Consider the following 12,209-nt stretch of genomic DNA (forward strand, 5'->3'; position numbering starts at 1 on the left):
ACGGCAGCACAGATGGGAATCATGTGGTGTATGCAACCCCTAGTGGTGACTGTGACTATTGCATGTTAGTAATGAAAAGTGGCTACAATATTAAAATAGTCTTGAAAACTGTACAATAGTGCATATAATCATTTAAATATTAAGACTATAAATATTCACTTGCGATTCCCATAATTGTCTTCTGTTTTCATAGTTGTGCTCTGCAAAATTACAGATACTCTAAGAAAATTCAGAGAAATTGGTGATCTTATAGAACTTATGAATAGTATATTAACACAGTAAAATAAGACTTGAGAGAATAATTAGAACATGTTTCCTTGTAAGAATGTCTTACTTCTGGTAAATTGATGATACTTGTTAGCATTTGTAATGAATGTATTGTTTTAAAGGGGTTCCAGTCAAACAGACCATTTCATCCATTCATCTATTTTATGCAAATGCTTACCATTATTAGTGGCACAGGTGAGCTGGAGCCTAATTCAGTTGAATTTGGGGAAGAGACGGAGTACACCCTGGACTGGTCATCAGCCGATTGCAGGGCACATATAGAAACACAATCATTCACACTCACATTCACACCTGTTGACAATTTAGAGCAGGGGTCTCCAACTCTCCAACTCAATTTATGTAGGGCTGATGTAGATAGTCTGGGTGTGCATCAAGTATTCCGCAAAATGGGTACAAGTATTCAAAAAAGGTACAACTAAATCAATCTTCTCAATCTTTATTAATAACGGTTCAGAACAATTAATGGTTCTTCAGAACGTGGTCAAGCTCTCTCTCATCTCGTCGGTGCTTGCCCCATGTCCTCAACAAAACACATCTTTTTCTTGAAAATGACTGTTCTAATTGCCAACATTTCTTCATCTTGAAAAAGACATGACTGGCTGTCATTAGCTTGAGCTATGGTAGCCCAAAGGTGATTTACATGCAGGACAATGACATGCCAAAAAACATGGGGGCCGCACTAACATTGATGACAAATAGGGGGCCGCAAAATATCATTATGCAGGCCTCAAATGGCCCCCAGGCCGCAAGTTTGAGACCATTGATTTAGAGTCTTTAATGAGCCATTTAAACATACATACATAGCCAGACTATTAAAGGATTCTTCTGTATTGTATTCTAAACAGGTTGATCGTTTGGTGGGAGAAACGGCTCAAAAAGAAGACATGCTGGTATTGGACGATCGAAACCTGAAAAGAAATTTTAAGATTTTTCCGGTAAGTTGGCATCTTTTTATATGCTTTATTCTTATTTAGTTTGTCTGGTTGTTTGTTTGTTTGTTTTTTATACTGAACATTTGTCAACGCCAACATATACATTGCAGCTCACCCTTTGGCGATTAGATGTTATGTAAAAAGCCAGAAAAACAAATCTGGTTTGTATAGCCAGTGTGTGAAATTCACAAGTCGATTTCAACCCCGACATTCAGTATCGGAAATTTACACACAATGATCCCGATTTGGACGCTTTCTACCAACCGCATTTATTTCCATATACAGTTGCCACCTCGTGTGTATGATGTCACTTTGGAAAATTTCAGACACGCTATACCCCGTCCAAGTCCGAAGGGCACTGTCACAAACACGGGTTACCGTATCCACGTTTAAACACATTGTGAGCTCATGGTTCCGGAACGCCGCTGGCACGCTAACCTTACCCCACTAACACCCCTGCTGAGGCCATCGTAATCACCGTCCCTGCTCGTTATCCCGCCTGTGACTGCACAAGGCCTTGCAAAGACTTCTCAAGGAACTTGTGGGTTTAATTTGAGGAGGTGCGCGATTGCGCGTCATGCGGGGGACGGCGAGACATCGGACACCGCCAGGCTTATCTCCAGCGCAGCCCGGTTGATAACGGCCTTTGGCTGCGTGGCTGGGACTGCCGAGATTGCCTTTTTGAGGCATTCAAATTAATACTATTTGAACCACTGCACTTGCAATGACTAGGAAGAGGAACAGACCTTTCGCAGTGGATTTGGGACTAAAGACTGACTACAGTACATGCTTTACTGGTAGCAAGTCAACTGCAGGGTCAGCTATGTGAACCGCTGCACCCCTCAGAAGTAAAAGTCTATCCGTCCATTTTTATACACTGTTCATCCTATTCTTAGAGCCCATTGTGGTGGAACTGAGGTTAAAAGCAGAATACGCCATGGACTAATGGCCAGTCAACTGTAGGGTCAGCTATGTGAAGCACAATACCCTGAGCTGATCACCAGGTAACCACATTTGGAGACCATCCAACTACATTACCAGTGACTCAGAGGAGGAAAAGTCCATCCATCCATCCATCCATTTTTATATAATTTTCATCTTATCCTGGTCAAGTGGCGGACAACACTCTGGACACACATATATGAAATAGTATTTTATACCGTGTATGAAGAAATGCAAGCCTGATGAGTCAGTGCATTCTGCATACACACCCCAACATACAAAAGACCCGGTCGTCCACGCACTACATCACACGGATAGCACCAACCAGCATTAGCAAACGCGCCTCATTTCAAAACGGGGATACGGTTGTCTTCTCTTGACGGCGTCCGGCAAGCTGTGGCGGCGAGATAAGCCAGGCTGGCATTTTTCATGGCGACGGCTGCGTCTCCGACTTGGCCCATTATCATGAGAAAGAGGCAGGGAATTAGCCCGGAACGCTGATTCATGTTCAAAATTGGGATTAGCAATCCGGGCCAGTCAAATCCCTTCAAACGCAAGTGAACGAAACGACAAAAGATAACAACCGAGCACCCGGGCGGATGGCGCGTTTTTTATTTATTGTAATGGCACAATGACCGTCATTTTGAAATTATTTTCTACACACTCATCTCATCATTTAAGATCTTTTTCTTGCATGTCACACAGAATTCAAAATAAATGCATGTTATGTTCAGCGGTGACAAACTCAGTTTTTTTCACATTGTGCTCTTAAGGGAAATTTTAGATTTTAGAGAAATGATCCAATATTATGCGCCGTTAGCGTGTTAGCAGTTAGCAGGGCGTCCACCTACAGTTTCAGTTGTTTTGTCCATCCATTTTTTTATAATGCTTTTCCTCATGAGTGTGTGAGTTAGTGTAGAGGAAGTCAACCATTTTGCTTTGAAATATTTGATATTTAGGACAAATTCCAGTTAAAGAGGGCCCAAAAAAAGATCAACAAAAAATGTGTGGGCATGAAAAATTCACCAAAAAAATACTTAAAGCCCCATGACATTATTGAACAGGAAGTAGGCCACTTTGCAGTAAAGAAACAATTTTGAGAGAAATTTCACGACTCAGACGAACAAACAAGCATTTTGTTGCTACCTAATCGGAGGATGCTTTTAAACTTTAATTATTTGGAAGATTCTCCATGAAAAATGATGCCTCTTCATCTTTATTGACTTCCTGGTGTGTTGTTGGTGTAGTCTGTTTGTGCGTTTCTTTCCTTCCTCACTCGGAGCAACTTCTGCTGCCACGTGTTGTGACGAGTTTAACGACACAAACGCACACCCAGGGAGGCGTTTAATTCCGACGGATGAGAGCAGAGTGGAAAAGTATGTCCGAAAAAAACAGCCGCCGTTGTCGGGAGGAGAATCGAGTGAAGTTGTGTGGCTCCTCATTAAGCTTGAAGAAGCTTAGCCTGCTGTCTGCCACTCCCGCCAAAATGAACACTTTACACAAACACACACCTTATCATTGAGTGCCAGTGATTATTACTCAGCGTCTGTCTGTGCTGATTAAAGGAGGGAACACACACCGGGATGCGAGTCACGAGAGCCCGGGAATGCTGGCGCTGCAAATCATTCTCTTTATTCCATTTGCACCGTCACTGCGTTTATGCAATATACAGTCGAACAAAATAATTGGCTCAATTTTGAGTGTGTGCTTTGACGGAAAAACTCAATTCAGTTGCGCCCGCTGTAAGCTTTTTGAAATTATTACCGTTTATGGCTGCTTTGCAGGTTTATAAGTTCCACCGATCAATAGGAAATTGTGTGGACACATTTATTATGACAGGAGAAGTCTCAAGGGCCCCGTGTCTGAAGATGCTTAGGAAGTCGTCCATTTTGTTAAAGCTTTTACACACTCGACTTTATAATTGCTGCTATAATTCAGTTATGAGCACAATAATTGGGCTTGTAAAATGGAATGCATGTATCTCCAAACATGATTTGTCTTTTTGTGCAAATTCCGACTGAACAGTGTGTGGTTTTATCACTGCGCCGCCCCTTAACGCTCAACCTCAGCTGGAAAGAAGAGATCATTTATTATTCACAAGACGATGCTGATTAATTACGTTATTTAACCCGCTGTAATTAAGAAGCGGCGTTTGGTTTGGATTTCAGACGCGGACTGATTAATCCAACAGAGTTCAAGGGAAAACATGGAGATTGAAGTACATGGGTGAATTGTGATTTAATTACAAATTATATATGACTGTGTGCGCAGTGAAAATTGAAGGCAAGTCATGGTGCTACGCAATGAACAGCGCTCGTCTAGTGGAGTGGAACGGCAACATTTATCCTGCTTTTATGCGCACTTAAAAACACATTAATATACAAGTGTGTGTGTGTGTGTATCCATGTATTTATTTATTTATAGCGCTGCAACATTTCATATACAAGATAGTGGGTTGCTTGACCAATTAATGACGTAACTTGTAATTAGACACTGCGCCAATATAAAACCACTTGTTTGAACCAATGAGCATCAGTACCCAGGACATCTATTGATTTTATGTCGTGTTATCAAAGCCAATTGTGTCCTCCCTCCTGCTCAAGCTAAAGTTGCGTTGCCTCATTTGGGAACGTCTCCACCTGGTCTCCAGTCCTTTATTTATCGCCCAAGGCAACGTGCTGATCACATGGGCCCGCCTGGGTCTTTCATTTCTACGCTCGCTGAACTGAAGTTGTAAGTCAAGCCCCGCGCTCCTCTCTCCGGTCCTCATTTGCCCTCCGCCCGACACGATCCATCACTCGGCGCACAAAGGGACAAAGGAGGGGCTGTACCACCAAAGGCCAGCCCCTCTTCTGGGGCGGGGTGAGGTGTTACGGTGCAACTCTCCCATTCTCTGCTTTCCACAGAAGGGTTAATGACGGCATGAATGAGCTGCTATTGTCGCGCAGCAGATAGAGCGTCCATTGTGGTAGCGGGACAATGAGCTGGGCCTTTAAAAAGTTCAGGGTTTTACCTCTCACAGCTCAAAAGGAACCTATCGGCTTGTTTTTTTGTTTTGTTGTGGGGTTTTTTCATGTGCAATGGGCTGTGCTAAGGATTCAGGTCTGTTCAAAGGACGCCTTAGGTTGGGCGGGACTAAAAGGGGAGAGGGGAGTGAGTGTGCATCCGGGCATCAATCTTTAACCTGTATGCCAACAAAAACGCCCAAAAAGTCAGGCCACCATTAAAAATAATACAGTGAACCGTCACTATTCGTGGGAGTTAAGGACTGCCCATATTGATAGTTCAAACCCAAAGTATAAACCAAACTGCTGCCTGTCTGACCTCAGTTGGAATCTTCCATCACACTGCAATTCACTGTCAAGCCAATTGGCTATCCTCCTCTAACGTGGTGCCTTAGAAGTAACGTTTGGTCAGCACCTTAAGGCGTTACAGAAGGAGCACAAAAATACACAAATAGCTGCAAATAGGTAATCATGCCAAATAATGACAAAAATAGCTTGGATTTATATAAATGGAACCGAGGGCATTTAGCAAAACCTCGCCAGCAGCCTGACAGCCATCAGCAGCGTGATGGAAGACAGGCAACTATGTAAGCTTAATTTTGCATGCTCATGCTACCTGTATAAATAATTGACTAATAAACTAAGTGCAGCTTTTGCATACTCATGCAAGTGTAGTTTTTCGCAAACTTAGACAATGTCCATTCCAAAACTGTCACAAATTTATAAATTATTGTTATTAAAATAATAATTTATTCAACCTTTAATTTATCCAGGAAAAAAAACCTCTTGAAATTAAAAACCTCTTTTACAAGAGTGCCCTGGTCAAGTTAACCACTCAATATAGCAAAATGATACTGTCTTCATTCTAATGAGGAATACCAAAAAAAGTGTTGTTTGCATTGCAGATTCGCCTCATGCTCCATTAGTTCATTTAGCTAGTTGTAATTGGGCTCTAAATGTGTCAAATATTCATCACAGCTTTCGCCCTAAGGTAGGACAGAATAAAGCAAACTATCCCAAAAAAACACAGCTTTGTGTGCCCTTGTTGCATTTTTACGACTCAAGTCCCCCCTCTCCTGCTGACACGGCGTCTACAATCCTGCCATTTAATTTCTAATAAGTGCAAATTGTCCCTGCCATTTTATGGCCGTGCTGAGTTTGTGTGCTTTTTTTTTTTTTTTTTTTTTGGAGTAAAGATTAACACAGCCCTAAAGCTATTTTATGTATGTATATATATATATATATATATATATATATATGTATGTATATATGTATATATATGTATGTATATGTGTATGTGTATATATGTATATGTATATATGTGTATATATATGTATATATATAATATATATATGTGTATATATATATATATGTGTGTATATATATATATGTGTATATATATATGTGTATATATATATATATGTGTATATATATATGTGTATATATATATGTGTATATATATATGTGTATATATATATGTGTATGTATATATATGTGTATATATATATATGTGTATGTATATATATGTGTATGTATATATATGTGTATATATGTGTATATGTGTATGTATATATATGTGTATATATGTGTATATATATATGTATATATGTGTATATATGTGTATATATGTGTATATATGTGTATATATGTGTATATATATGTGTATATATGTGTATATATATGTATATATATATATGTGTATATATATGTATATATATATATGTGTATATATATATATGTGTATATATGTGTATATATATATATGTGTATATATGTGTATATATATATATGTGTATATATATGTATATATATATATGTGTATATATGTATATGTGTATATACATATGTGTATATATATGTATATGTGTGCGTGCGTGGTATGCAGTTAAAATTGAAATAACATGAACAAAATACTGCAGAATATATGCAAAGCGGCAGGAATAGTCAGCAGCATTATATGTTGCCAAAACAACCATATCTCAGTAAACAGTCAACACAGAAGCAGTTAATGACATCGCTCCACAAATAAACATATAAATAGAATGTGATTTGAATTTGAAGAGTAGCAAGAATAGTCATTGTAGCGAAACGACTACATCAATAAATTGGCTGTGTATAAGAAGCTAAGACTGAATTTACACAAATAAAATAATATACCTGTATGAGCAGAATACGATGTTGCAGTTGATATGGAAATCAACAAGAAGAGCCAGCAGCATCCTATGTGATGACTATGCCCTGGTCATCCACTTTCATTGGCACTCGAGCCACTTTTGGAGACAATGCGATTGTTTCGAAGCTTCCAGTGTCACCAGCAGGTCGCTTTTAATACGCAAACAGCTCTGTGGTTCCCATTCTGGCGGCGTTACACGCTCTAATTGTGGCTGCAGCTTTCCACTTTACAGTGAAAGTTTCCTGTCAATGGGAGTTTGCCGCCCCCACCACCCCCCTTCCGCAGCACAGACAATGTGTTTTTACAGCACCTCATTAATGACAGCATGATGGCACTTTGAAAGGAAAACTGTTCCTGCTGGAAAGTTGCTTCATTTGGAGGCGATTGCTGGGGATTAAGGCACTTGTGGCCTTTGTAGACCAACACCTCCTTCTCCTTTTTTCCCTTCTTCTTACACTAGCATTAGCATCCAAATGTCCCGAGTGATTTAAAGAGCTTGACGGGAGAAATAAAGTCCAATTTGCATTTGACTTGGTCTTAAGTGCAGCGGGCAGGCAGTTCCAAGCTTGAAAGAGCACATCTGTTTTCGTCTTTAAATGTTAAGTGAAACCAAGAGCGTTAGTTCTTGAGGTAGCCCATCTATAAACATCAAATAAATAATTTCATTCAGATTTTGTGTGCCGAAGTTGCCAGTCATTGTTGGAAAACTGTCTCGTTAGGAGCAACAAATCACACTTACGGTTTTGAAAGATTTTGTACAATTTTTGGTGTAAAAAATTGCCCATTAGCACTAGTAAATCCAGTTTGGAACATTGAATATTGCTTTGATTTTTGAGTAAATTTCATGCCTGTTTTTGTCTGTGAAAGTTTCCGGTCATTGTTGGAAAACTTAGAGTTCGAAAGTTATAAATGTCAAATAGCGCGTTTGTGTTTTGTACATCTTTGTACTTTTTATTTTTTAAGTTGCGTATCATCGTTTGAAAGTAATCGGTTCTCAATTTCAAGTAGTGCTGACGTTTTAGTAAGATCTACATTCACTGTTACTTCCGGAATTGTACGATCTTGTAAAACAAATACATAAATAAATATAAATCTTTTTTTAGCATTGACAGAGGCAGAAAACAATCCAGTTGTGAACATTAAACCTAACTTGGAGTTTGTGCGATTTTATTTAAAAAAAATTTCTGTGTTGTCTTGACCATCACTGTTGGAAAGCTGTCCAGTTGTGAATGTGAAATAGTGCCCCCATTTCGCAACAAACTCTTTAAAAGGGGGATTATCCAGATCAAACAGTAATTTAAGATTTGTATATTTTCTTGCATTTTTTTATATTATGAAACTACAGATGCTACTTATGTTTTTATACAATTTTGCACACATTTTTTTTCTGGGAATGTCAACCGTTACTCCTGGGAAATCGCCACGTTACGAACATCAATTTGTCTTAATTTTTCTGTACATCAATGCTACATGTCCATGTCAAAAGTTTTTTTATATAGTTTTTGTTTAATTTCTCACAAAATCTTTGTTAGAAAATGTGTACCGAAAGCTGCTTACATTTAATATGATTTGGTCTGAATTTCTTACACAAAGGTTTATCATTCATTATTGGAAAAGTGTCCGGTTATGAATGTTTCCAGTGCTTTTCACACTATTTCCCACCGTACAGAAAAGCAAGCGTGAACATCTTATTTCAGTTTTTGTGCACACATCAGACAAATTTGTCTGGATTGTGGCCACACAGTTGTGATTTTCTTTGAAGTGGGCCGGTTTTGCGGTCCAAACCGGGTTTGGAGACCTTCCCATTGTGTCGTGTTGTGGGGGTCATGATTATTGGAAGTGAAGCCCAGCTGCTATCTTCTACCAGATGATGACGGAACAGGGCAGCAACTGCTGCTGTGCTGCTCCACCTGCCGCCCCCACAACTCAGCCCCGGGGATGCCCGGGAGCCCCCGCTGGGCGGCGTCACGGCAACCTAAAGCACTCCCCCGCCGACTTGGGCCAAGCTGTTACATGTCAGCACATCTTGGTAGCTCCATTAGCATATAAAGAGAAGAGCGGCAGCATCATCTGGGACCATAGTGCGCCCCAGAGATCTTCCAAAATGACTCTCGGGCTCATCTCTAATTTGTCCGAGAGGGTGCAACAGCATTCAGGCTGGGACAAGAGCCTTGGAATGATTTCACATACTAGAGAATTAAAAAAATATAATAATTCTGGAAGGCTTGGATGGGACTTCTTGGAATAGTTTAGAGTAGATCGGGATTATGAAAACAGAACAATCCCAGAAAGTTGAAGAAAATGACAAAAGAGCAACGTTCGGCAATTTTCTGTGCCTAAACATCGACCATTACTTCTGGAAAATAGTCTAGTTACTAATGTTAACTACCTGTACGGGCAATTAATTGTCTTCCAACAGTTTAATGGGAAAAGTTGTCGTTGTCTGAAAAGTTTCCAGTTCGAAGCGTCAACTAGAGTTTACATTTTGGTACAAGTCAGTAGAGATTTTTTTGTGCAAGCATTGATGGTTCCTGTTGGGAAACTATCTAGTTAGGCGCGTCAACTAGCAGTGGATTTTCTCAGAATGAGAAACGTCCTTCCAGCATCAACCAGGAAAATTGAGACAGGACCATTTTGGTTAGATCAACATTGCAATGACATTGCATGTCCTTCCAGGAACGTTGAGACCGGACCTTTGGGATGGTTTTGCATAGACCAGGATTACGGAAAGAGAAACATCATTGTTTGACCATCCAGGAAAACTGAGACGGGACTTTTGTGATGCTTTTGGGATAGACCATCCTGTTCCTACTACTGGAATTTCAGCTTCTTATCTTCATCTTATTACCTCAATTCCCAATATTCCACAATGTCCCCTCCTATGCCTGCTGCCTGGCAGATGTACATGGTGCTTCCCTGGCTTATAGTTTAACCAGAGTCACTGGCGGTTCAGAGGTCAAACGGTTGGTAGTCAATGGATCAATTCTCATCACGGTTTTGTTAATGAAAGGAGACTTCATTAAAAGCTAGTTGGCATGAACTTTATTGACGTCTGACGTTTGTCGGATGGTACTACGAGGTACTATTTCTAGTGCCTGGTCAGCCTGGGTGATGTCAGTCCCCGCTGGTGGCTTAATGGTCAAGCATATTTGTCATTGCAGACACTAGAATTAACAAAATTAAACACACCGTTAGCGTCCCCGGTTGGTATGCTTTGGCAACACCGCGATCTCCATTTGCCTGTCCGACATTGACCAATTACGCTTTTATTGACCGTCCTATGGCGTCTTTTGTCTCGCTTCAGGGTTCTAATGATTTTTTAAATTAGAAGAAGATGGAACAATGGAGCCACGCTTATTTGCAAATGAGGTGCAGATACGACGTCCGGCTGCGTCCATGTTGATTGCACCCCAGGCTAACGATGTTAATCTGTTATTGAGCGGAACTTGTTCAAGTCTCTCTGACATTTTATCTTGCTGAACCTTGATTAGCTCCGCCTGTTTTGGGACGATGCAGTTTTATTTATTAGAATGCAAGCTGTGCAAATTCAGCTTGTTTCAAATCTGATTTATTTTTGGGGCATTCCTTGTGTGGGGGGGGGGGGGGGCGGTGTCTGTAATTTAGTATTTAGTCATTGGTCGAAAAATTAAAATGGTAAGTATTTGCTTGGGGGGCCAAATTCAGCCAATCAACAAGTGACAAAAGCGACATTGAATATATTTCAGTTAGAAATTTGTGTTTGCTTAGGTGCCACATTTTATTTTTTATTTTTATGTTTTTTTATGATCGGTTGGACCAAGTGATTAAAAGATAGCATGAAAGCGTGAGCACTTCAATTGTTAACATTGTCTTTGTGTCGCAGACGATTTACTTGAACCGTAAGCGTTGGAATGTAAAAGTAACACTTGTAAAATCATAGCTCAAGAGGAGGAAGTTTCCAGATGTTTTAGCACTTGTCACGTCCACTTTTCCACCACTCCAGGTGGCGTCCAGATGCGGGGTTACACCATCTCGACTCGGGGTTACTTACAACGCGTCGTTAAAAAAAAAAATTACAAAAAAAAAAAAAAGAAGTAAAAACACCTCGCCAAGGAGTCCAATAAGATGGACTTCCTTTCAGCATTGCACTAATGTTGTGGCAGCTCGTTGCGGAGGGAGTTGACACATTAGCCCGGCGGGAGGGGGGTCAGGGTACGATGTGTCGCCACGCGTTCTGTTCTGGATCAGCGAGAGCGCAAAGTGGCAGCTTGGGGTCAGTCCAGGCCTTTGACTTAGTACCAGCTGCCACGAGCGGGAAAACAGCAGCGCATTTCCTCCTCCAAACGTCCTGTTGGTATCCTGGTTTTTATAGTCTGAGCTTTGTGGCGCAATAACATGCACTGTCTGTGTGAATTTTTCCACAAGATCCAGCAGATGGCACTACATTGAAAAAAAAAAATGATTTATGTTTGATGCTGCAGCAGCACCTTTGTGTTGCCTTCACGTGTTTCCCAAATGTAACAGAGGTTTCCAAGGGCGTCCACTCTGACACAGCTAATAGAAATAAGGTCTCGCTAATGGACTGGGGGCCGACTATATTAGGTTGCCTCAGGAACCCCTCCTGCCCCGGCCCCCCACCTCCCTTTCTTTAAACACCAGCCATAAAAGTCCCTGAACCGTATAGGAATATGTTGACCATATGGCCTTTCAGTGTGTGCATGTGATTTACTGCAGCGAGTGCAACAGTGTTTTTAACGCGTTGAGCTAAGTGGCTAATGTCTCTCATGAAGGACTGCCATCAAGATGACAAACAATCCACTTTCTTCCTTTCTTTTAATTAAAACAGTAAACGCTCATTAAAGCAGTTAAGTAAGCATGCTTGTGTGCTTT

The 12,209-nt window shown here is 40.5% G+C and overlaps 1 long non-coding RNA gene across 5 annotated transcripts in view; it reads left to right on the plus strand.

Moving 5' to 3' along the window:
- LOC147129220 (uncharacterized) overlaps positions 1-12,209 on the plus strand; it is an 87,899-nt gene that overhangs the window by 42,076 nt on the left and 33,614 nt on the right. For all 5 annotated transcript variants that reach the window (XR_015082667.1, XR_015082668.1, XR_015082669.1 and 2 more), the window contains exon 4: positions 1,134-1,223. This is a non-coding gene — a long non-coding RNA (uncharacterized LOC147129220). The remainder of the gene's footprint in view (positions 1-1,133; positions 1,224-12,209) is intronic.

The sequence above is a fragment of the Filicampus tigris genome, chromosome 19, assembly GCF_054856515.1.
Source record: "Filicampus tigris isolate MCC_2025a chromosome 19, RoL_Ftig_1.0, whole genome shotgun sequence".
Classification (NCBI taxonomy): domain Eukaryota; kingdom Metazoa; phylum Chordata; class Actinopteri; order Syngnathiformes; family Syngnathidae; genus Filicampus; species Filicampus tigris.